The sequence below is a fragment of the Mobula hypostoma genome, chromosome 24 (genome assembly GCF_963921235.1).
Source record: "Mobula hypostoma chromosome 24, sMobHyp1.1, whole genome shotgun sequence".
NCBI classification, from domain to species: domain Eukaryota; kingdom Metazoa; phylum Chordata; class Chondrichthyes; order Myliobatiformes; family Myliobatidae; genus Mobula; species Mobula hypostoma.
Genome location: NC_086120.1, coordinates 8,732,726 through 8,757,528, shown reverse-complemented (window position 1 = coordinate 8,757,528; position 24,803 = coordinate 8,732,726). Strand labels below are relative to the sequence as shown.

The window sequence follows — 24,803 nt, the reverse complement described above, 5'->3', positions numbered from 1 at the left end:
AAATGGAAATGAGAGACCAAAAGGCCAAGAGAGACGGCACTATGGCAAACTAGGAAACTTGACAATACTCCAACAATCTTTTTCAAAAATGAGATCTAGCACAAACTAACCTATTGCTGTGCTGTGTGGCTTGCAGAGTGAAAACCACTTATTACTTACTAGGTTTGTAAACAGTCAACTATTAGTCTATTGCCACAAAAACAGGAACAGCACTGACACACAAGCCTAAATATTTCCAAAGTCAGATGCTTGTTTTTCAAAATTAAAGCTCAATCCTTCTGGATTTCTTCACAGTAAAGTCCTTGAACAGATCACTAAAATCCAGTTTCCAAACAAGATCAATCTCAAGTGACATCAGAGTAAGATGATTCAGCCTGTCCTGTCCCGTTGTGGATCTGAGCTTATTTTTCACAAGCTTGAGCTTGGAGAAAGGTTGCTCACCCCTTGCGTTTGTGACAGGGAGAATCAGGTAAAGCCTCAAAGCAATGCTTACAGTGGCATGCAAAAGTTTAGACACCTCGGTCAAAATTTCTGTTACTGTGAATAGCTAAGAGAGGAAAAGATGAACTGATTTCCAAAATGCATAAAGTTAAAGATGGCACATTTCTTTAATATTTTAAGCAAGAAAACTTCTTTATTTCCATCTTTTACAGCTTCAAAATAACAAAGAAGGAAAAGGGCCTGAAGCAAAAGTTTGGCACCCTGCATGGCAGTACTTAGTAACACCCCCTTTGGCAAGTATCACAGCTTGAAAACACTTTTTGTAGCCAGCTAAGCATCTTTCAATACTTGTTTGGGGGATTTTCGCCTATTCTTCCTTGCAAAAGGCTTCTAGTTCTGCGAGATTCTTGGGCTGTCTGGCATGCAGTGCTCTTTTGAGGTCTATCCACAGATTCTCGATGATGTTTAGGTCTGGGGACTGTGAGGGCCATGGCAAAACCTTCAGCTAGCGCCTCTTGAGGTAGTCTGTTGTGAATATTGAGGTGTGTTTGGGATCATTATCCTGTTGCAGAAGCCATCCTCTTTTCATCTTCTGCTTTTTTACAGACGGTGTGATGTTTACTTCCAGAATTTGCTGGTATTTAATTTAATTCATTCTTCCCTCAACCAGTAAATTTTCCCCGTGCCACTGGCTGCAACACAAACCCAAAGCATGATCGATCCACCTCCGTGCTTAACAGTTGGAGAGGGCTTCTTTTCATGAAATTCTGCACCCTTTTTTCTCCAAACATACCTTTGCTCATTGCAGCCAAAAAGTTCTTTTCAAAAGGTTCAAAGGAACATCTAAACAAGCCTGATGCATTTTGGAAACAGGTCCCGTGGACTGATGAAGTTAAAATAGAACTTTTTGGCCGCAGTGAGCAAAGGTATGTTTGGAGAAAAAAGGTGCAAAATATCATGAAAAGAACCTCTCTCCAACTGTTAAGCATTGGGGTGGATCGATCATGCTTTGGGCTTGTGTTGCAGCCAGTGGCACGGGGAACATTTACTGGTAGAGGGAAGAATGAATTCAATTAAATACCAGCAAATTCTGGAAGCAAACATCACACCATCTGTAAAAAAGCTGAAGATGAAAAGAGGATAGCTACTACAACAGGATAATGATCCTAAATTCATGTCAAAATCCACGATGGACTACCTGAAGAGGTGCAAGCTGAAGGTTTTGCCATGGCCCTCACAGTCCCTCGACCTAAACATCATTCAGAATCTGTGGATAGACCTCAAAAGATAAGTGCATGCAAGATGACCCAAGAATCTCACAGAACTAGAAGCCTTTTGCACAGAAGAATGGGTGAAAATCCCCAAACAAGAATTGAAAGACTCTTAGCTGGTTACAAAAAGCGTTTACAAGCTGTGATGCTTGCTGGGGGGGTGGGAAGGGGTGTTACTAAGTACTGACCATGCAGGGTGCCCAAACTTTTGCTTCAGACCCTTTTCCTTTTTTGTTAATTTGGAACTGTAAAAGATGGAAATAAAAAAGTTTTCTTGCTAAAAATATTAAAGAAATATGTCATCTTTAACTTTATGCCTTTTGGAAATCGGTTCATCTTTTACTCGCTTCGCTATTCACAGTAACAGAAATTTTGACCAGGGGTGCCCAAACTTCTGCATGCCACTTTACATTTGGGAAGATGACCTGCAAGTTTTTTTTTCCTCTGAGGAAGCATAAAAGCTCTGCTGTGGATGAAATATCTTTGCCACTTACAAATTCCCTGAAATGGATAATCTGCTCCACAAAGTCTAACTCCAGGTCAGCTGAATATCTGCTTTGGAGATCAGATGCTCTCTTGTGCAGATGTACAGAGATAGAAGAGATATTGTTTAGGATGCCAAATGTGTTGTTAAGGTCATTATATGATGCAAATCTGCAATCAATTTCTGCAAGTAATCTATCCATCACGATCCAAAAACAGTAGTGGAGTATTTTTCTCTGGCTGACAAGCCAACATCAGGTGTTGTGGATTTACCCAGAAAGGCTTTACAATTTCTTTGTTCTTTCTACACTTGTGAGACTGTTGGAGACATAATTTTAGTTTGGGTCTCAAAAGTATCAAATTGATCATGCAAGCTTGCTATGTATCTCCGTAGTGATCTCACCAAATCCACAGCATTACACAGGTCTAGATTTACAGCTTGCAATGCAACACTTGCACTTTCAAAGCGCTGAAGAATGCAGTGCCACAATTTGTTCAGAAAAGCTATCTCAAGCTTGTCCATTTTTTTGTACAGTGACCTTGCTTCATTTCTAGTTGCCACGTTCTGATTAATGTCATCTGCAATGCTCTTTAACGAATCTTGAATATTGGCACAATTTCTGCACAATGCCTGTGTGGCTTCGGCATGTGCAGCCCATCTAGAGAGAGACTTCAGAGTTTCAATGCGCTTGTTTGTATTAGGTTGAAGTCCTGCGGTCACCACCTTCCACCTGGAAGTTGACTTGGAGAAGAAGTTGAACACACTCTGCATGAAGCTGAAAAAAAAAATCAGCTGTTTCAGCACAACAGTTGACACTGTTGATTCCGGCGAGTTTCAATGTGTGTGCTGCACATGGAACCCACTCAGCAAGTGGATGATTTCCTTGATGCAGAATTGTAAGTCTTTGTATGCACCGGACGTATTTGCAGCATTGTCATAGCACTGCCCCCTGCAGTTGCTTATGTCAATATTCACCTCTCCTAAAACTTTTGAGCGCAAACTCACATAAAGCTTCCCCTCTGTGGCTCTCAATGGGTTGAAATCATAAGAATTGCTCCTGATAGTTTCCATCAGTTCACAAATAATGTAAAATGAATGTGAGCTGATCTACGTGTGCAACATCTAGAAAATAGAACATAGCATAGTACAGCACAGTACAGGCCCTTTGGTTCACAGTGTTGTGCCGACCCTCAAACCCTGCCTCCCATATAAACCCCCACCTTAAATTCCTCCATATACCTGTCTAGTAGTCTCCTAAACTTCACTAGTGTATCTGCGTCCACCACTGACTCAGGCAGTGCATTCCATGCACCAACCACTCTCTGAGTAAAAAAACCTTCCTCTAATATCCCCCTTGAACTTCCCACCCCTTACCTTAAAGCCATGTCCTCTTGTATTGAGCAGTGGTGCCCTGGGGAAGAGGCGCTGGCTATCCACTCTATCTATTCCTCTTATTATCTTGTATACCTCTATCATGTCTCCTCTCATCCTCCTTCTCTCCAAAGAGTAAAGCCCTAGCTCCCTTAATCTCTGATCATAATGCATACTCTCTAAACCAGGCAGCATCCTGGTAAATCTCCTCCATACTCTTTCTAATGCTTCCACATCCTTCCTATAGTGAGGCGACCAGAACTGGACACAGTACTCCAAGTGTGGCCTAACCAGAGTTTTAGAGAGCTTCATGGTTACATCGCGACTCTTAAAACTCTATCCCTTGACTTATGAAAGCTAACACCCCATAAACTTTCTTAACTAACCCATCCACCTGTGAGGCAACTTTCAGGGATCTGTGGACATGTACCCCAAGATCCCTCTGCTCCTCCACACTACCAAGTATCTTGCCATTTACTCTGCCTTGGAGTTTGTCCTTCCAAAGTGTACCACCTCACACTTCTCCGGGTTGAACTCCATCTGCCACTTTTCAGCCCACTTCTGCATCCTATCAATGTCTCTCTGCAATCTTTGACAATCCTCTACACTATCTACAATACCACTAACCTTTGTGTCGTCTGCAAACTTGCCAACCCACCCTTCTACCCCAACATCCAGGTCATTAATAAAAATCATGAAAAGTAGAGGTCCCAGAACAGATCCTTGTGGGATACCACTAGTCACAATCCTCCAATCTGAATGTACTCCATCCACCACCACCCTCTGCCTTCTGCAGGCAAGCCAATTCTGAATCCACCTGGCCAAACTTCCCTGTATCCCATGCCTTCTGACTTTCTGAATAAGCTTACCGTGTGGAACCTTGTCAAATGCCTTACTAAAATCCATATAGATCACATCCACTGCACTACCCTCATCTATATGCCTGGTCACCTCCTCAAAGAACTCTATCAGGCTTGTTAGACATGATCTGCCCTTCACAAAGCCATGCTGACTGTCCCTGATCAGACCATGATTCACCAAATGCCCAGAGATCCTATCTCTAAGAATCTTTTCCAACAGCTTTCCCATCACAGACGTAAGGCTCACTGGTCTATAATTACCCGGACTATCCTTACGAACTTTTTGAATAAGGGGACAACATTCACCTCCCTCCAATCCTCCGGTACCATTCCCATGGGCAACGAGGACATAAATATCCTAGCCAGAGGCTCAGCAATCTCTTCTCTCGCCTCGTGGAGCAGCCTGGGAAATATTCCATCAGGCCCCGGGGACTTATCAGTCCTAATGTATTTTAACAACTCCAACACCTCCTGTCCCTTAATATCAATAGCCAATCGACAATAGGTGCAGGAGTAGGCCATTTGGCCCTTCGAGCCAGTACCACCATTCACTGTGATCATGGCTAATCATCCACAATCAGTATCCAGTTCCTGCCTTATCCCCATAACCTTTGATTCCGCTATCTTTAAGAGCTCTATCCATCTCTTTTTTGAATGCATCCAGAGACTTGGCCTCCACAGCATTCTGGGGCAGAGCATTCCATATATCCACCACTCTCTGGGTGAAAAAGTTTTTCCTCAACTCCATTCTAAATGTCCTACTCCTTATTCTTAAACTGTGGCCTCTGGTTCTAGACTCACCCATCAGTGGGAACATGCTTCCTGCCTCCAGCGTGTCCAATCCCTTAATAATCTTATATGTTTCAATAGGATCTCCTCTCAGCCTTCTAAATTCCAGAGTATACAAGCCCAGTCAATCCAATCTTTCGACATATGACAGTCCCGCCATCCCGGGAATTAACCTTGTGAACCTACGCTGCACTCCCTCAATAGCAAGAATGTTCTTCCTCAAATTTGGAGACTAAAACTGCACACAGTACTCCAGATGTGGTCTCACCAGGGCCCTGTACAGCTGTAGAAGGACCTCTTTGTTCTTATACTCAATTCCCGTTGTTATGAAAGCCAGCATGCCATTAGCTTTCTTCACTGCCTGCTGTACTTGCATGCTTGCTTTCAGTGACTGATGTACAAGAACACCTAGATCTCGTTGTGCTTCCCCTTTTCATAACTTGACTCCACTTAGATAATAATCTGCCTTCACGTTCTTACCACCAAAGTGGATAACCTCACATTTATCCACATTAAACTGCATCTGCCATGCATCTGCCCACTCACCTAGCCTGTCCAAGTCACCCTTCATTCTCATAACATTCTCCTCACATTTCACAGTTCCACCCAGCTTTGTGTCATCAGCAAATTTGCTCATGTTACTTTTAATTCCTTCATCTAAATCATTAATATATATTGTAAACAGCTGCAGTCCCAGCACTGAAACCTGCAGTACCCCACTGGTCACCTCCTGGCATTCCAAAAGGAACCCGTTAAACGCTACTCTTTGTTTTCTGTCAGTCAGCCAATTTTCAATCCATGTCAGTACTCTACCCCCAATACCATGTGCCCTAATTTTGCCCAATAATCTCCCATGTGGAATTTTATCAAAGGCTTTCTTAAAGTCCAGGTACACTACATCCACTGAATCTCCCTTGTCCATTTTCATAGTTACATCCTCAATAAATTCCAGAAGATTAGTCAAGCATGGTTTCCCCTTCGTAAATCCATGCTGACTCGGACCAATCTTGTGACTGCTATCCAGATGTGTCGTAATTTCATCTTTTATAATTGACTCCAGCACCTTCCCCACCACCGACGTCAGGCTAACCAATCTATAATTCCATGTTTTCTCTCTTCCTCTCTTCTTGAAGAGAGGGACAACATTTACCACCCTCCAATCCACAGGAACTGATCCTGAATCTATAGAACATTGGAAAATGATTACCAATGCATCCACGATTTCTAAAGTCACCTCCTTAAGTACCCTGGGATGCAGACCGTCAGGTCCCGGGGACTTATCAGTCTTCAGACCCAAAAGCCTATCCAACACCATTTCCTGCTTAATATAAGTTTCCTTCAATTCATCCATTACCCTAGGTCCTTTGGCCACTGGGAGATTGTTTGTGTCTTCCCTAGTGAAGACAGATCCAAAGTACCTGTTCAACTCGTCTGTCATTTCTTTGTTTCCTATAATAAGTTCACCCGCTTCTGTCTTCAAGGGCCCAATTTTGGTCTTAACTATTTTTTTTCCTTTTCACATACCTAAAGAAGCTTTTACTATCCTCCTTTATATTCTTGGTTAGTTTACCTTCGTACCTCATTTTTTCTCTGCGTATTGCCATTTTAGTTACCTTCTGTTGCTCTTTAAAAGTTTTCCAATCCTCTGGCTTCCCACTCGTCTTTGCTATGTTATACTTCTTCTCTTTTATTTTTATACTGCCCATTACTTCCCATGTCAGCCCTGGCCTCCCCTTACTCCCCTTAGGATCTTTCTTCCTCTTTGAAACAAACTGATCCTGCACCTTCCGCATTATTCCCAGAAACACTTGCCATTGCTGTTCCACTGTCATCCCTGCTAGGGTATTGTTCCATTGAACTTTGGCCAGCTCCTCCCTCAGAGCACCATAGTTCCCTTTGCTCAACTGTAATACTGACACTTCCCAGTTTCCCTTCTCCCTCTCAAATTGTAGATTAAAACTTACCATATTATGGCCACTACCCCCTAATGGCTCCTTTACCTCGAGGTCCCTGATCAAATCCGGTTCATTGCACAACACTAAATCTAGAATTGTGTTCTCTCTGGTAGGCTCCAGTACAAGCTGTTCCAAAAATCCATCTAGGAGGGACTCCACAAACTCCCTTTCTTGGGGTCCAGTACCAACCTGATTCCTCCAGTCTACCTGCATGTTGAAGTCCCCCGTAACAACTGTAGCATTACCTTTGTAACATGCCAATATCAATATCAACATGCTCCAGAACATCAACCTCACTCATATTGTCCTCACCATCATCAAGTTCCCTCTTATTGGTGAATACCGAAGAGAAGTATTCATTGAGGACCTCGCTCACTTCCACAGCCTCCAGGCACATCTTCCCCCCACTACCTCTAATCGGTCCTACCTTCGCTCCTGTCATCCTTCTTTTCTTCACATAATTGAAGAATGCCTTGAGGTTTTCCTTTACCCTACTCGCCAAGGCTTTCTCATGCCCCCTTCTTGCTCTTCTCAGCCACTTCATAAGCTCCTTTCTTGCTTCCCTATATTCCTCAATAGACCTATCTGATCCTTGCTTCCTAAACCTTATATATGCTGCCTTCATCCACCTGACTAGATTATCCACCTCACTTGTCACCCATGGTTCCTTCACCCTACCATTCTTTATCTTCCTCACCGGGATCCCTTACATCCTGCAAAAGATCTCTAAACATCGACCACATGTCCATAGTACATTTCCCTGCAAAAACATCATCCCAATTCACACCCGCAAGTTCCAGCCTTATAGCCTCATAATTTGCCCTTCTCCAATTAAAAATTTTCCTGTCCTCTCTGATTCTATCCTTTTCCATGTTAATGCTAAAGGCCAGGGAGCGGTGGTCACTGTCCCCCAAATGCTCACCCACTGAGAGATCTGTGACCTGACCCGGTTCATTACCTAGTACTCGATCTAGAATGGCATTCCCCCTATTCGGCCTGTTCACATACTGTGACAGGAATCCGTCCTGGAAACACTTTACAAATCCTGCCCCATCTAAACCCTTGGAACTAATCAGGTGCCAATTAATATTAGGGAAGTTAAAGTCACCCATGATAACAACCCAGTTATTTTTGCATCTTTCCAAAATCTGCCTCCCAATCTGCTCCTCTGTATCTGTGCTGCTACCAGGGGGCCTATCGAATACCCCCAATAGAGTATCTGCTCCCTTCCTGTTCCTGTCTTCCACCCATACTGACTCAAAAGAGGATCCTGCTACATTACCCACCCTTTCTGTAGCTGTAATAGTATCCCTGACCAGTAATGCCACGCCTCCTCTCCTTTTTCCACCCTCTCTCTCCATTTTAAAGCACTGAAATCCAGGAATATTGAGAATCCATTCCTGCCCTGGTGCCAGCCAAGTCTCTGTAATGGCCACTACATCATAATTCCATGTATGTATCCAAGCTCTCAGTTCATCACCTTTGTTCCTGATGCTTCTTGCATTGAGGTACACACATTTCAGCCCTTCTACCCTACTGTCTTTACACCGTTTATTCTGCTTCTCTTTCCTCAAAGCCTCTCTGTATGTTAGATCTGGCTTTACTCCATGCACTTCTTTCACTGCTGTATCGCTCTGGATCCCATTCCCCTTGCAAATTAGTTAAAACCCTCCCGAACCATGCCAGCGAACCTACCTGCAAGGATATTGCTCCCCTTTGAGTTCAGGTGCAACCCATTCAATCTGTTCAGGTCCCACCTTCCCCAGAAGAGATCGCAATGATCCAAAAATTTCAAACCCTGCTCCCTGCACCAACTCCTCAGCCACGCATTCAACTGCCATCTCCTCCAATTCTTACCATCACTGTCATGTAGCACTGGCAGCAATCCTGAGAACGCCACCCTTGAGGTCCTGTTCTTCGGCTTTCTGCCTAGTTCCCAAAACTCACACTTCAGGACCTCATCCCTCTTCCTGCCTATGTCATTGGTCCCAACATTTATCATGACTTCTGTTTGCTTTCCCTCTCGTACCAGGATGTCGTGCACCCGATCAGAGACATCCCGGACCCTGGCACCCGGGAGGCAACAAACCATGCGGGTGTCCTTCTCACATCCATAAAATCTCCTGTCTGCTCCCCTGACTATAGAGTCTCCAATGACGACAGCTCTCCTTTTCTCTGTCCAACGCTTCTGCACCACCAGGTCAGGCTCAGTGCTGGAGGCCCTGCCACCGTGGCTCACACCTGGTCGGTCGTCCCCACCAACAGTATCCAGGATGGTAAACTTATTATTCAGGGGAATGGCTACAGGGGTGCTCTGCACTACCTGTCTGCTCACCTTCGCTTCCCCCCTCTGACTGTCACCCAACCACCTGCTTCCAACAGCCTAGGTGTGACTACCTCCCTGTAGCTCTCATCTATGACTGCTTCATTCTCTCTTATGAGTCGAAGGTCATGCAGGTGCTGCTCCAGATTCCTTACACAGTCTTCCAGATCGCCCAGCCGTTTGCACTTCTGGCAAATGTGATTCTGCGGGAGAGGGGCGTTCCCCCAAGACTGCCACATCTCACATGAGAGGCACATCACCGTCTCAGGAGACATTGTAAAGACTAACTGCGAGCAAGCTTGTCCTCCGCCTCTTCTCGTCGAAGCCTCTTGCTTGAATCGATGCTAATGGAAAAGTATTTGACCATTTTGACTTCACTGACGATCTCTGACAGAACTCGACCGCTCATGAGCTCAATAAACTCCTCAACATGTTTTAGGTGAAAGATATGAAGGGGTGCCTGATCCTGCATTTCCAAATTTCTGTATGTGCGCCTTCAAAAACGGGTCAAACTCACTTATTACCTCTAAAATGCCCATGTAGTTGCCATTATCAAGTCTGCCAAATATATCACTGGAGACTCGGACAGCCAGTCCCCTCTTGAACAAAAACTTCACAACCGACACCACTCTTCTCAACACGTCGGTGCAGTAGACACACTCTGGCTCGAACTGTTTTTGCAGTTCTGTATCTATTCTTACGCTGTCAGACGCTAGTGTAACGTAAATGCTAACGCTGGTGTTCGCGCTAGCTGTTGAACAAGTCTCCATTTGTCCACCAGTCTCAGACTGCGACAAGAGCGATGGTACTGCGGCATCATCGAGAACAGGTTTAAAAAAATTCTGACAATTTCAATGTATTTTTTAATGCTTCTTTCTCACGGTCCTCTTTTTCTTGTTTCTTTTTTCTTTTCTATGCTCCACTCTCGTATTTTTTTTTGGTCTGCCATGATGATAGCTACCGATTTTGGGCCCCTGTGCAGCTCTGGCCCCTGGGCTGCAGCACAGCCAGACCTACCTAAAGTACAGCCTTGCCAATAGCCTTATCAAATCTCCCTGCTGGGATACTGGTCCCCCTCCGATTCAAGTGCAACTTGTCCTCTTTATACAGGTCATCGCCTGCCCAAAAAGAGGTCCCAATGATCCAGAAATCTGAATCCCTGCCCCCACTCCAATCCATCAGCCATGCATTTATACTTATATTTATACTTTATACTTTATTGTCGCCAAACAATTGATACTAGAACCTACAATCATTACAGCAATATTTGATTCTGTGCTTCGCGTTCCCTGAGGTACAAATCAATAGTAAATATTAAAAATTTAAATTATAACTCATATATAGAAAATAGAAAATGGAAAGTAAGGTAGTGCAAATAAACAGAGAGGCAGGTCCGAATATTTGGAGGGTACAGCCCAGATCCGGGTCAGGATCCGTTCAACAGTCTTAGCACAGTTGGAAAGAAGCTGTTCCCAAATCTGGCTGTATGGGTCTTCAAGCTCCTGAGCCTTCTCCCAGAGGGAGGAGGGATGAAAAGTGTGTTGGCTGGGTGGGTCGTGTCCATGATTATCCTGGCAGCACTGCTCTGACAGCGTGCGGTGTAAAGTGAGTCTAAGGATGGAAGATTGGTTTGTGTGATGTGCTGGGCTGTGTTCACGATCTACTGCATCTTCTTCTGGCCTTGGACAGGACAACTTCCACACCAGGTTGTGATGCACCCTAGAAGAATGCTTTCTACAGTGCATCTATAAAAATTAGTGAGGGTTTTAGGTGACAGGCCAAATTTCTTTAGCTTTCTCAGGAAGTAAAGGCGCTGGTGGGCCTTCTTGCCAGTGGACTCTGCTTGGTTGGACCACGTCAGGCAGACATCCCACCTCTCCCGGAAGTTCCGGGAGTCTCCTGCATATCGATAGTGGCTCCGTGATGTCCGGAAATTACATACAATATCCCAGAAATAGATTTTTTTGAGAGGGAGAGGGAGAGCGAGCATCCTGATTGGTCACTCTTCATGCTAAGAGTGGTCCCCAACCACCGGGCCGCGAGGAAACAATATGATTTGGCGATATGAAACGATATGAAACAGCTGCACCTTTCCTCATTCCCTGTCACGCACTGTTGAATTTTAACACACGCAAGGTCATCAGTGACCCAAGACATGCAAATAAATGAGTCCGTGATCCATTTGTGAATGTCCCCGGGGAATCATCCACGTCAGTGTGGGAAAAAGATCAACTCCTCGAGCTTGCAAATGACGGTGGGCTGAAAAGTATGTTTGACATAACACCTCTGCTGGCATTCTGGATCAAAGTCAAGGCTAAATACCCTGAGATAGCCACGAAAGCACTGAAAATTTTGCTTCCATTTCCAACATATTTCTGCGAAGCGGAGATTTCTGCAATGAATGCAACGAAAACTAAATTGCAGAATAGACTGGGCATAAGGAACCACCTTTGAGTATCGCTGTCTCCCATCACCCCTCGATAGGACCATGTTGTTGCAGGAAAACAAGCCCAGGGCTCCCACTGATTCAGCAATATCGGTGTGTTGTAATGATTTTATATGTTCATACGTGGAAAATATGCTCTGTGTGTTTAATATCCAAACGTTACTTAAAATGTTACGATGCTATTGACTTATAAGTGACTTATAATTCAGTGATCCCCAATCTCCGGGCTGCGAATAATACAGCGGTGGCCGGAACGCACCCAGCACATCTCTAAGAAAAAAAGCCGAAATAAACAAGCTAATTAATTAGGTGCCACCTGGCATGTAAATGTTAGCCCAGATCAGAGGTGACGGAATCAGCAATCGCACATTTTTAGAAACTTATTAAGTGGTGGTAGATCTGATAAAGCATCCTAGATACCATCTTCCCACCAAACATTCTTTCTATTGATGTTTCCTCTGGTTCTCGATCTTCCCTACAAGGTTCACTGGCTGAATGACTTTGTCCATGAGAATTCCTTTCCTAGTCTTCTCTTCTTCATGTAGCTTTCCAATAGATGTCTGAAATACTCTGAACAGTCCTGTTGCACCTCTTAATCAAATCATGGAGGAGAAGGAGCTTTCAACAAGCTGCTGGGAGAGCTGGCAGGTCACTCCCTATGTTCTAGGAAAGCAAATAACCATTGAAGTTTCATCATTAATGACTGAATCACTCTCCTTCAGTAGCATAACAGCATGCCTGCAGTCAGAAGCCATGAAAAGGATCTGAATGACACTGTTCATGAAGCAGGTATTGCCAAGATCTGCCAGTCCCGTCTTTCCTGTATCCGATCTTGTAGCACGTCTTGCAAACAAAGGTTCCACTGCCTTTTTGTAACATTCAGACATTCTGATTGAGTAGCTGCTTTTGCTTTTCCTCACATGGAATTGGAAAATCCTTTATTACTTCTCTGACAGGTTCAGAAAGATCAGGGGAGCCTGAAAACCAGAAGAGCATGCAGTGTACAAGTTCAGATACTTACTGTTGACAGCTTCTAGCAAATTAGGATATTTCTTTGGAGAGTGACATTATTAAGCTGGGAATGTGAGGAACAACCACGTGAAATGCTTTGATGAATGCAGGAAGCAATGGCATATATTTCAGCACAGCAACCCGCTCCTGCTCTTACAACTGGGAAAAAAGAGCATTGAGAACACCTGTTCTATTATTGAAAGTGTAACTTCAATCAAAATGCTGAACTTTTTCACAACAGCCAAAACTTTCAGTAAACCAATAATTCACCTATCTATGTCATTGGGTAGTGTCATTCAAAGTCATTCGATCATATCGGTCAAAGCTGTTGTCATCTCGACATCCATGATGCAATCATCATTCAGTAACTTTGGACCCCAACCATGATTTCCAAAAGCACATACTGAACCACAGTGGCCAATGCATTTGATGAACCATCAAATACACAGACTCCTTTTGGAATTGTGTATCACGCAAATGAATGAACTTTGCAGATAACTCAGGCATGGCAATGTACTGTTTGTCGTAGAGAGGTTCTTTTGCAGCTTATAAACTACCTCCGGTATCCAGGGAGTGCCCTTTTCTCACTGATCCCATCAGGTAGGAGGTTCAGAAGTCTGAAGGCGTACACTCAGCGACTCAGGAACAGCTTCTTCCCCTCTGCCATCCGATTCTGAAATGGACATTGAACCTGTGAACACTACCTCACTTTTTTAATATATATTATTTCTGTTTTGCATGATTTTTAATCTATTCAATATATGTATACTGTAATTGATTTACTAATTTATTTATGATTATTGGTATTATTATTATTATTTTATTTCTTTTTCTTCTATATTATGTATTGCATTGAACTGCTGTTGCTAAGTTAACAAATTTCACAACACATGCCGGTGATAATAAAGCTGATTCTGATTCTGACATCTTACAAGAACATGCTTTACAGAAGTTGAATGGTAAGACAGCACCATAACTTAAAAAATCATGTCCATATCTTTTTAATCCTTTCTTCAACCAATATCTTTTATACTTCAATTACATCAAGGTTCAGATACAACAAAACTCAACTTTTTCCATCACTTCCATGAAAAGTTACGAGTTGAAATCATCCTTCAAATAGTTATCTCTCAGACATAGAGAGGGAAGACAGTGCCACCAACCACAAGGTAGTAACTCCATAACTACCAGAATATTCCTCCTCAGCTTGCGTCTCAGGAGTGGACAAGGCATAGAGCCTCTCAGGGAAGGACACAGACCAGATTGTAAATTGACGGTGCAATCAGAGTCGCTTTGTGGTGAATCCTAGTTGCTCTCTTCTTGTTGAACACCTGCAACAAATCTGAATACTCTGAAGGCACTGCAGAAAACTGCGTTGCCAGTCTTGAGGAGGCAGGGAGCAACTCAACTGATGACTTGGCTCATCTCACGGGAGGTCGCTTGTTAACTCGGGCAGGCATCTTGAAAACTCGGGAAGGTGTATCAGAACCTCGGTACCTCCAGGAAGGCACTTGTCCTGGCTTAAGCTCAACCAACCCTGAATGGTGGAGAAACCCAGTGACTCTAAGTATTATGAAGGTGCAACCACAGATAACCAAGGATTAGGGAAATGTCTGGAAAATGAATAAGATGGAAATTAATCATCTTTTCGTGATTTCCAATAGTCAACTGGAGAGTGATGGAAGATATAGGATTTGTCCAGCTTCTAAAGCAACTACCCACGGCCGTAGTAGATATCGGCTAGTCAAGCCGTCCCTGAGGATCGGGATTTTTTATACCAACCCTATCTCCAAAAAAATTCCTGCCAAACCAGAGGCAACCAAGGCTCACACAGAATGTGATGTTTCCCCAAGATATTTAAGGATGGTAAAACAACTCCAGAACTTGCCGAAATGAGAGAGAAACTTGAGATCATCACAGATCTCCTGCTCACTGGACAGTCCTAGATGTTTTCTTGACAACTTGGAACAAGTCACTCAAAAATCACCGGCATTACCACAGAGTAAGCAACACCTCTACCTCATACGTCCCTCTCACTCTGCTGGAGAGACCAGGGTTCTTCCAGGTTGCATAGCTTCTTCCAGAGATGACTGCAAGGATTTGCATTGGTTATCGGATTGAGAAACTGAGGATGGATAGTTCTGAGAACCGGCCTTCCGGGAGAAATCGGAATTATGACTGTCAATTCTTTTAGTTATGTCAAAAAATTCATTCAAGTCATCTTCCTGGTCCCTAGTTGAAAAAATTTCTTTTAAATTGGTCCTTTAATTTCCTCTTGCTCATGTACACTTCTGTTTTTAATATTGAATCAGGGTCAGCAGCTTGGATTGATTGTAATGTTGCAGTGAGGATATGCTGTGTAACGAGGTTATGAATTGTGGTGGAAGTGTAAAGTTTTTCTGATGATGATACCCAATGAATCATGTGCTATTTTTGAGATGCTAAATCTGTTGGCACATGGCCAAGTGGTTAAAACGTTCATCTAGTGATTTGAAGGCCGCTAGTTTGAGCCTTGGCTGAGGCAGCGTGAGTGTCCTTGAGCAAGGCACTTAACCACACATAGCTCTGCAACGACACCAGTGCCAAGCTGTATGGGTCCTAATGCCCTTCCCTTGAACAACATCGGTGGCATGGAGCAGGGAGACTTGCAGCATGGGCAACATCTGGTCTTCCATACAACCTTGCCCAGGCCTGCAAGCTGGAAACTTTCCAAGGCGCAAATCCATGGTCTCATGAGACTAACGGATGCCTATAAATCTATTTTGAAACTATCCTATCTAGTATGTTGGTTCTACCACAGAATCCAAAAGAGGCAATCTTTGAATTTATTTTTGAATTTTGTCAACATGATTGTAGGAAGGATACTCCTCCCATTTACTCTAGCAAAGAAATGTATTTGTGAATTGACTAAACTGAGGAGAGATAAGATTTTTTTCCCATGTGCGTTTCTCACGTCTTGCCTGGTAACCATGTCGTTAAGGGATCAGTCAACTGAGATGTGTTGCTGCTGGTTTACTCCTGCTGTTGAATGGCTATCTGATAAACCTAGATCTCTCTGAAATATGAGAACACCGCACCAAAACAGGTCCTTCGTCACAAAAACACATGCTGAACATGATGCCAAATTAAACTAAACCTCTTCTGCTTGGACATGATCAGAAGGGTAGAGAAAAGAAAAGGGTGGCAGCAGTGATCTGGGACTCTATAGTTAGTGGGTCAGACAATGATTCTGTGGATGCAGGAAAGAAACACAGATGGTAGTTTGCTTCCCAGGTGCCAGGGTCTAGGCTGTTTCTGATGACATCCACGATATCTTGAAGTGGGAAGGAGAACAACCAGAGGTCGTGGTACATATTGGTACCAATGACATAGGTAGGAAAAGGAAGGATCCTGAAAACAGACTATAGGGAGCTAGGAAGGAAGTTGAGAAGCAGGACCTCAATGGTAGTAATCTCTAGATTACTGCCTGTGCCATGCGACAGTGAGTATAGGAATAGAGTGAGGTGGAGGATAAATGTGGCTCTGACATCAATTGCTATGAAGTGCTTCGAGCGATTGGTTATGGCACACATCAACCACAGCCTACCAGTCAACCTCGATACTTTGTAATTTGCCTACTGGAGCAACAGGTCAACAGCAGATGTCATCTCTCTGGTCCTACATTTCTCCTTAGAACACCTGGAGAATAAAGACGCATCTGTAAGTCTCCTTTTCATTGACTACAGCTCTGCTTTTAAAACCATCATTCCAAATAAACTGATTCCTAAGCTCTGGAACCTGGGCCTTAGCACTCAGATCTGCAGCTGGATCTTCAACTTCCTCACAGACAGGACCCAGGCTGTAAAAATAGGGGACAAGCTCTCCTCTACAATCACTCTGAGCACTGGTGCCCCACAAGGCTGAGTACTCAGCCCCCTGCTGTACTCACTGTACACCCATGATTATGGAGCCAAGTTTCCATCGAACTCAATATATAAGTTTGCTGATGACACCACAATTGTAGGCTGTATCTCGGGTAATAATGAGTTTGTGTACAGAGAGGAAACAAAGAACAGAGAGGAAATGGTGCGAAGACAATACAACATGATTTTACAGTAGTTTGCTGGGGCAAAATGTGTGACTGAGGAAAAGGTAGGTCAGTGTTGAGCACATTAGCTACTTTGTTTCACAAGAAGTATTGTTGGGTGATAATAAGATTTATCATTGTTTAAGGACAGTGTAGAAATATGTGGCAAAAATGGTGAAATTGACAAGTTCTACATGAAATCAGAATACAGCACTGTTGCATTTGTCAATGTAATGGAAAAAGTTGGGGAGCGATGCCTGAGTAGGTTTGGAATGAGGACTGTTCCACACAGCCAACAAAAAGACTGGCATAACTGGGCCCATGTGAGTACTCATGCTTTTGAGCTTCTTGAGTGTTGTTGAAGCTGTTCTCATCCAGACAACTGGACAGCATTCCATCACACTACCTACCTGAACCTTGAAGGTGGTGGACAGGATTTGGTGAGTTAGGAGGTGAGTTACTCGATACAGGATTCCAACCTCTGATCTGCTTTTGTAGCCATGTTGTGTATATGGCTGCTTCAGCATCCGGTGAATTGTAACACTCATGGTAGAAAAATACCATTTGGGACCGGGCAATTGTAAGATATCAAAATGTAGGAGATAACGTATCCTGAACACATAAACACAATATACTCTGCAGATGCCAGGGTCAAAGCAATGCTCACAACATGCTGGAGGAACTCAGCAGGTCGGGCAACATCCGTGGAAATGATCAGTCAATGTTTTGGGCCGGATCCCTTCGTCAGGAGTCCAGACAAAGGGTTCCGGCCCAATACGTTGTCTGATCATTTCCACGGATGCTGCCTGACCTGCTGAGTTCCTCCAGCGTGTTGTGAATATTGTCCTGAACACATAAGGCTTGTAGCGTTATACTACACAGTAACAGTTTCTTTGGCCAAACTGGTCCGTATCCACCAAGATCTCCGTCCTAGTCTCCATTGGGTCCCATTTGCCAATGTGTCGTCCAGAACATTCTAAACATTTCCATTCCATGTACCTGTCCAACTTTCTATTAAACGTTGTTCTTGGATAGAGTGAGTGGGTGCGTGTGAGTGTGGCTCCCGATTTTTATTGAAAATCTACCCGTTTGTCTTTGCCGTATGCTTGCGATAACTGAATATTTAACATTGTGAAAAAGCCCGGACATTGCTGGACACTGAAATGGCAAATAAAATGTACCTTCGATGTAAAACTGGGGAAAAAGATACCGAAGCCTCAAGCAAGAAAGCTGATGTTACAGTAATGGCACCGTTGCACGCTGCTGGACCTGGTCCTGCGCTACCTGATGACCTGGAGAGGCTTCATTTAGTACTTCTTACTGACATGACGCAAGCGGTGTATTCTGCCCTATAAGGCGAATTGAAGATGCTTTGTCACCGGTTAATGTTACCATGGAACAAATTAGGTCTTATTATGAGTCTCATGATGAACGCATTCATGAGGTTGAAGATGGCCTGAGTGATTACACTGACCGACTAGTGAGTGCCGAAGCCGCTATTGCCACGTTGCAGAGTGAAAACGCATTTCTGAAGGGAAAGCTAGATGACCTTGAAAATCGGTTGTGGAGATCCAGTTCGAGAGTGGTCGGCATTCCTGAAAAGTTGGAAGGTCCTGTTAAATTTATGACCGAGTTTTTTGATGACGTGCTGGGGACAATTTTTTTCCCAAGGCCTCTCATACATTCTCGTGCTCTCCAAGTCGGACGTAAACCATCCGGTGTCTCTGGAGCCAAGCAAACGAGACCAAGAACGTTCCTGGTTTGCTTTCACTTCTTTCAAGATAGGCAACGCATCATCAATAGACGGAAGCAGGAGCTGTATTTCCGCGGATATTGCGTGTTTTTTCATGAAGATTTTAGTGCATAGCTGGGGTAAAAACGAGCAGCTTTCAAGGAGGTGAAATCCCTGCTTTACGGGAAAGGGGACAGGTTCGGCCTCTTGTATCCTGCCCAGCTCCGGGTCATGCATGAAGGTAAAAAGTATTATTTCGATACACCAGGGGTGGCCAAAGAGTTTTACCATTCGCGCTGGGGAGAAGAAGAATGAGAAGAGCAATGACTTTTTTTAGGTTATTCATGCAGCATTGAAGGGGCCCCCCGCCAAGGTAAACTGTTAATTATTGCAATCCACTTCTTTGTTCATTTTTTCCAGTTTAATTTGTGGAACACGATTGGGTCGAACTGCTATGCTGAGGAATCTGATTAACAAAAACTTTTAACCAGCAAAATGTAAATATTTGTGAGTTGTATCTCGGGCATTTAGTTTCCTAGTTTTTTGTTTGTTTTTTTTGTGCTTTGCTTGACCTGTCTTATCTTTAGCCTATATATATTAAAGGTAGAATAAGTGATTGCATAAATTTTAAGGAGGGGAGCCACCCAAGATTAGATTGAAAGTTTGATTGTATGGGGAACGCTTTGGAAGTTTTTTTGTTTGGCAATGCCCGTGATCATCCTCAATTGGGGAGGTAGATCTAGGGTTCAGGGGTTAATTGGGTTTTTTTGTTGTTTGTGTAAAGGGGTGGGGGGAGTGTTTTGGGGGATTACCAGGGCAGCTTATTCCTTTGTGTGTTACGGATTGGCCAGACTTTCGTTTCATTGTGCATTATTGTGAGCAACTTGTGCCCTTGCACTGTTTTGGATTGTAGGCCCTGTGTGTCTTTTGTTATAGTTGACATGACTGCTGCTGATGGAAGCCATTCTGTGAGGATTATTTCCTGGAATGTAAAGGGGTTCAATGGTCCTGTTAAAAGAGCTAAAGTTTTCTCTCACCTGAAACAATTAAAAACAGATATACTATTTCCACAAGAGACATATTTAAGAGTGGAAGATCATAATAGACTTCATAAAGCATGGATTAGTCAGGTTTTTCATTCTAGATTTAATAGTAGGTCCAGGGGGGTGGCAATATTAATCACCAAAAGAATGCAGTTTACACCATCTGATGTAATCAGTGACCCTAATGGTCGCTTTGTTATAGTCTCTGGATCTCTCTTTCAGATACCTATCATTTGGTAAATGTTTATGCCCCTAATTGGGATAACGTCCACTTTTCAAATAATGTTTTGTCATTAATACCTAACCTGACTACACACCAGCTAATCTTTTCAGGATATTTGAACTGTGCTATTGACCCACTGCTTGATAGGTCTAGCTCTAGGGGAACATTTTCTGGTATGGCAAAGGCCTTCTCGATGTTTATGCAACAAAATGGTTATGTAGATCCTTGGAGATTTTTGAATCCATCAGTTAGGCAATTCTCTTTCTTTTCTCATGTTCACCACTCCGATTCCAGGCTAGACTATTTCTTTATAGATAGCTTCTTGATACCAATGATTAGACAAATTGAATACACTGCTATAGTTATATCTCATCACTTGCCCATGAAACTAGACCTATGTTTTCCTCTGAACATTAGAGAATGGCCTCTGTGGAGACTTAACCCCCTTTTGCTTTCCGATGAGAAATTTTGTAGTTATATATCGGCTAACATTGACACATTCTTTGAGACTAACAAAACTGAGTCGGTATGGTACTCTTTACTTTGGAAAACTTTAAAAGCTTGCTTGAGGGGTCAAATAATATCTTATACTTCATATGCCAATAAAGCGCGGAGGAAGTAAATGCAAGTGTTATTGCAATCTATTTTGGACCTGGATAGGCAATATTCTGAGGCATCCACTGCAGAATTATATAAAAGCTGGGCTGATTTGCAAGTGAAGTTTAATCTTCTATCTATAAACCTATCAGAACAATTAATTCTTCAGACACGTGGCCTCTATTACGAACATGGTGACAAGGCGAGCTGGCTTCTGGCTCATCAGCTGAAGCGACAAGCTGCATCACAACTTATTCCTCAGATAAGAGACACACAGATAAACTTGACAAGCAACCCAAAAGAGATTAATAACATCTTTGCAACTTTTTATTCCTCTCTGTATACCTCAGAGTTTCAAAACAATTCAAAAAAAAAAATTGTTATTGTACATGTCTCAACCCCTTCCTCTGGCAGCTCACTTCACATAGATTGCATGCTTTGTGTGTAAAAAAAAAATTGCCTGACACCAGGCCTCAAGCTCTTCCACCTCAATCCCTTCTCATCCATGTTGCTGACAGCCAGGTGCAGACCACTGGATTTCACTGCCTGCACAGTTTCTGATGTTCACATCAGCTGTGAAATCTGTCTTTCAGCAGTCTGCTGGAGAATGGGGTGGAATAAATCTGCTGTCATTCCTCTCTCTCCTGACTCCCCAATCGCTATCCCATAACTCATCAGCCCACTAGTCTGGACTGCAGCTGCTTTTGGCAAAACAGTGCAGAGTAAATCAGAGCTCACCAGTTCCAAGGCTGCCCAGGTTCCCGCTTTTTCCCATGTACTTCCTACAGAAGCAGTGGGCTATGCATTGGGAGGATCGGCTCGAGGATGCTCAGGTAGCATGTGAGGGGCCTGGTGCAGTGCTGATATCTCACAGCTTTAGCAACCTGGATTTGATCCTGAGCTTGTCCATGTGATATTTGTATGTTCTCTCTGTGACCATTTGTGTTTCCCAGTGATGTTCTATTTTCCTTGCACAGTGCAGATATGGTACTGCAGATTGCACCTCAGTGGTATATGTTAGGAGAATAGATCTGGCATCAATGGAGTTACTCTGTTGGTAGCTGAAATGATCCTAATGTGCTGATTGGCCTCATTCTGTTTTGCTAAATAACAATTGCAGTTTCTATTGTAATGTTTAATTACTGACATTTTTCAGTGTAAAATTACTACAAATGATAGTTTTTCCTCCTGTAGAGGGCACTAATATATCACTAACTGGGAAAAGGTTGGTGTGAGATTTCTCTGATGGGATTGTTGGGTCTTGGCCATGACATTATGATTGTTTGGTGAATGTATTTTCTTTCCCAGGAAGTTGGGCTGTAATGTGTGTGCTGTAGGAAACTGAACGTGAGGTATGTCTAAATATAGTGAATGAGGGAGCAGTCAGAAAGGTAAACCCTTCCTATAGGCAAGATTGCTGCTTAACTTGCAGTCAGTATTGTGGGTATTGAAACATCCACACAGCTCCTGATAACTCCACTAAAGATGGAGTAGTCCGACTCTGTTCCTTGTGATGGGAAGGAAGATTCCACGAGCGCCTGCCAATCAGATCTGAGCTGCCACTTGGCCATTAATTGAACAGATTAGGTCAGAATGGTCCAAAGGCTTGTTGTGTGGGACCTATTTTGAAGTGAGGTCCAGTATTGCTTCGTCAGCTGAGATCTGTGATCAGTCAGGAATGAAAGTCGGTGGATTTCCTGATTGATTTATGAGGGAATTAAATTGCTCAGCCCTTTGAACTTGCTCTGCCATTCAATAACATTGGGTTTGCGTTAATATCTCATTACTCCATGTTCCAGGTAACCTTTCACCTCTTACAGATCTAAAAATATGAATTGAATCTGATTCCACAGCCTCTTGAGAAAGAAAATTGTTCCAAAGGTTTATTTTTCTCTGAGAGAGAAACAAACTTAGTTTTACATCTGTCCTTAATAGGCAGCCCCTGAGTTTTAAACGCCAACACCTTGTCCATTGCCATCTTGATAAGTCCTCTTCAGAAATGGCGATCCAATCAATTTCCCTCTAAGACTTCAAAATTGCAGTGGATACAGACCTCACCTTCCCTCACAAGATGATATACTTATCAGAGTACTGAATTTAGTAAAAGGGGAGAAAGGAGGAGAGGAAGCAGCATTTCTTCCTGTCGTTGGCAAAACTACTGGAGAGGCAACCTAGGGACAAGATTTAGTTACATTTGTAAAAGCATGGGCTTATTACAAAGCATGGGTTTATTGGAGCAGGCTGGCTTTGTGCAGGGCAGATCATGCCTTAAAAAAACGACTGTGGTCTTTAAGGAGGTGACAAAGGTGATTGATCAGCGTAGAGCAGCCAATTTTGAGTTTGTAAATTTTTGAACAGTATTTGACAAGCTCCGTCAGGAAACCTGATCCAGAAGATTAATTCACTTGGGATCCATGATGACTTTCTAGACTAGATTGAAAATTGATTGGCCACGGCAGACGGAGGGTAGTGATGGAAGGGCAATATCCAGATTGGAGGACTATGACCAGTGGTGTTCCACATGGATTAGTGCTTGCACCTCTGTTGTTTACAATGTACCGTAAATGATTTGGATGAAAATACAGAGTGGCTGATTTGTGGGCTTACAGATGGTAAAAGGAATACGGAAAGTGTTAGCAGTGTATCAGATGTGATCTTAGCAGAGCTCCTTTGAACAGAAACACAGAATGCTGAATTGAGATAAGCTACTTGGTCCTGATAGATAAGCCACTTGGATTAAATGGACTACATCCTAGGGTTCTGAAAAGGTAGCTGATAAGATTGTGGTGGAATTTGTAGTTATTTTCAAGATTCATTGGATTCTGCAATAGCATTGGTGGACTGAAAATTGCAAATGGCAGTCCACTCCTTAAGAAGGGAGTGATGCAAAAGACAGGAAATTATATCCAGTGGTTGGCAAGGTATTAGAGTCCATCCTTAAGGATGAGCTTTTGGGGTACTTGGAGACACTTAGTCTGGTTTATGTGAGCCCCTGCCATAACAGTAACACAATTTGTTTGGCCAGGCTGGTTTCTAACTCTTTTAGTAGGTTTACTGGTCATTGTAAATTGTCCCTTGATAAGGTTATGGTTAAATCAGGGGTTGCTGGGCTACATGGATCGAAGAGCTGGAAGGGCCTTTCCACTCTGTATCCTTAAATAAATACAAATAAATAAACTAGGTAGACAGGTTTGTGTGTGTGTGCATGTGCATGATGAACCCTTCAGAACAGCGACGGGCGTCGGGAAGCGGCAGGTCTCGATGCATCTGAACGTCAATTATTTGTGTTTATTGGAGTTATTTTAATCACAACTTCTATCATTAAGCTGATTGTGTTTTTCAGGATGCTTGTCATGTCAATATGGTTACCTGTGCTTCTTGTTCTTGGATGATTAGTTTTTGATTTTGACCGCATGGGTATCTTGCGTTTTATGTTCCATTTAAGGTTATTCTGGACCAGCGCTCATTCCTGAGTCCTGGATTTTCATTCTGTGAGCTTGAGTCCTGAGTAAGTGAGCTCTTCATTTGATTATTCTTGATATTATTCCCCAAATAAATATTCATCATTAATTCCTTCTATCTGTAGAGTCCTGAGTTTACTCTGTACTCGGGTTCATTCGTCTGAATGTTATGACAGCAGGACACAGTGGGGATTGACGGCATGAACAGCATCTCCATGAAATACTTGCATCATTGCAGAAGGTCTCTGGTTTCACACACTTGCCTGTGTGTACTGCAATGTGTTCCCAGAACTACCATGGAGTTTCAATTAATCTACTGCCCTGGAGCAATACAACGGGGACACTGAATCTTGCCACAAGTTCTTAAATCAGTGCTCCGTAGTCTTTGAGTTAGAACTTGCAGGGTTCCCTTCTGACAGGTGTAAGGAGGCCGATATAATCTCCCTCCTCTCGGGCAAAACCCTTTCATGGGCAATGGCTTTATGGGAGAAGGATGCTGCTGTGTATTCTGATATAAAGCTATTTCAAAGAATGATGAGGAGAATATTCTGTCATCCTGCAGGGTCCCAGAGGAAGCCAGCAGACTTCAACAGCTACATCAGGGAGTGTGGTCCATGGCTGACTATTCCATTGATTTCTGTATCCTTGTGGCAGAGAGCAGGTGGGATAATGTTTATAAAGGGATTAAATAGGGGAGTAGAAGATAGCGGCGCGACAAAATATCTGTATT

At 43.2% G+C, this 24,803-nt stretch overlaps 1 pseudogene; it reads right to left on the bottom strand.

Annotated features, from left to right (window-relative positions):
- Positions 1–12,312: 12,312 nt before the first annotated feature.
- LOC134337165 (ubiquitin carboxyl-terminal hydrolase 35-like) lies at positions 12,313–21,387 on the bottom strand (annotated as a pseudogene).
- Positions 21,388–24,803: the final 3,416 nt, after the last annotated feature.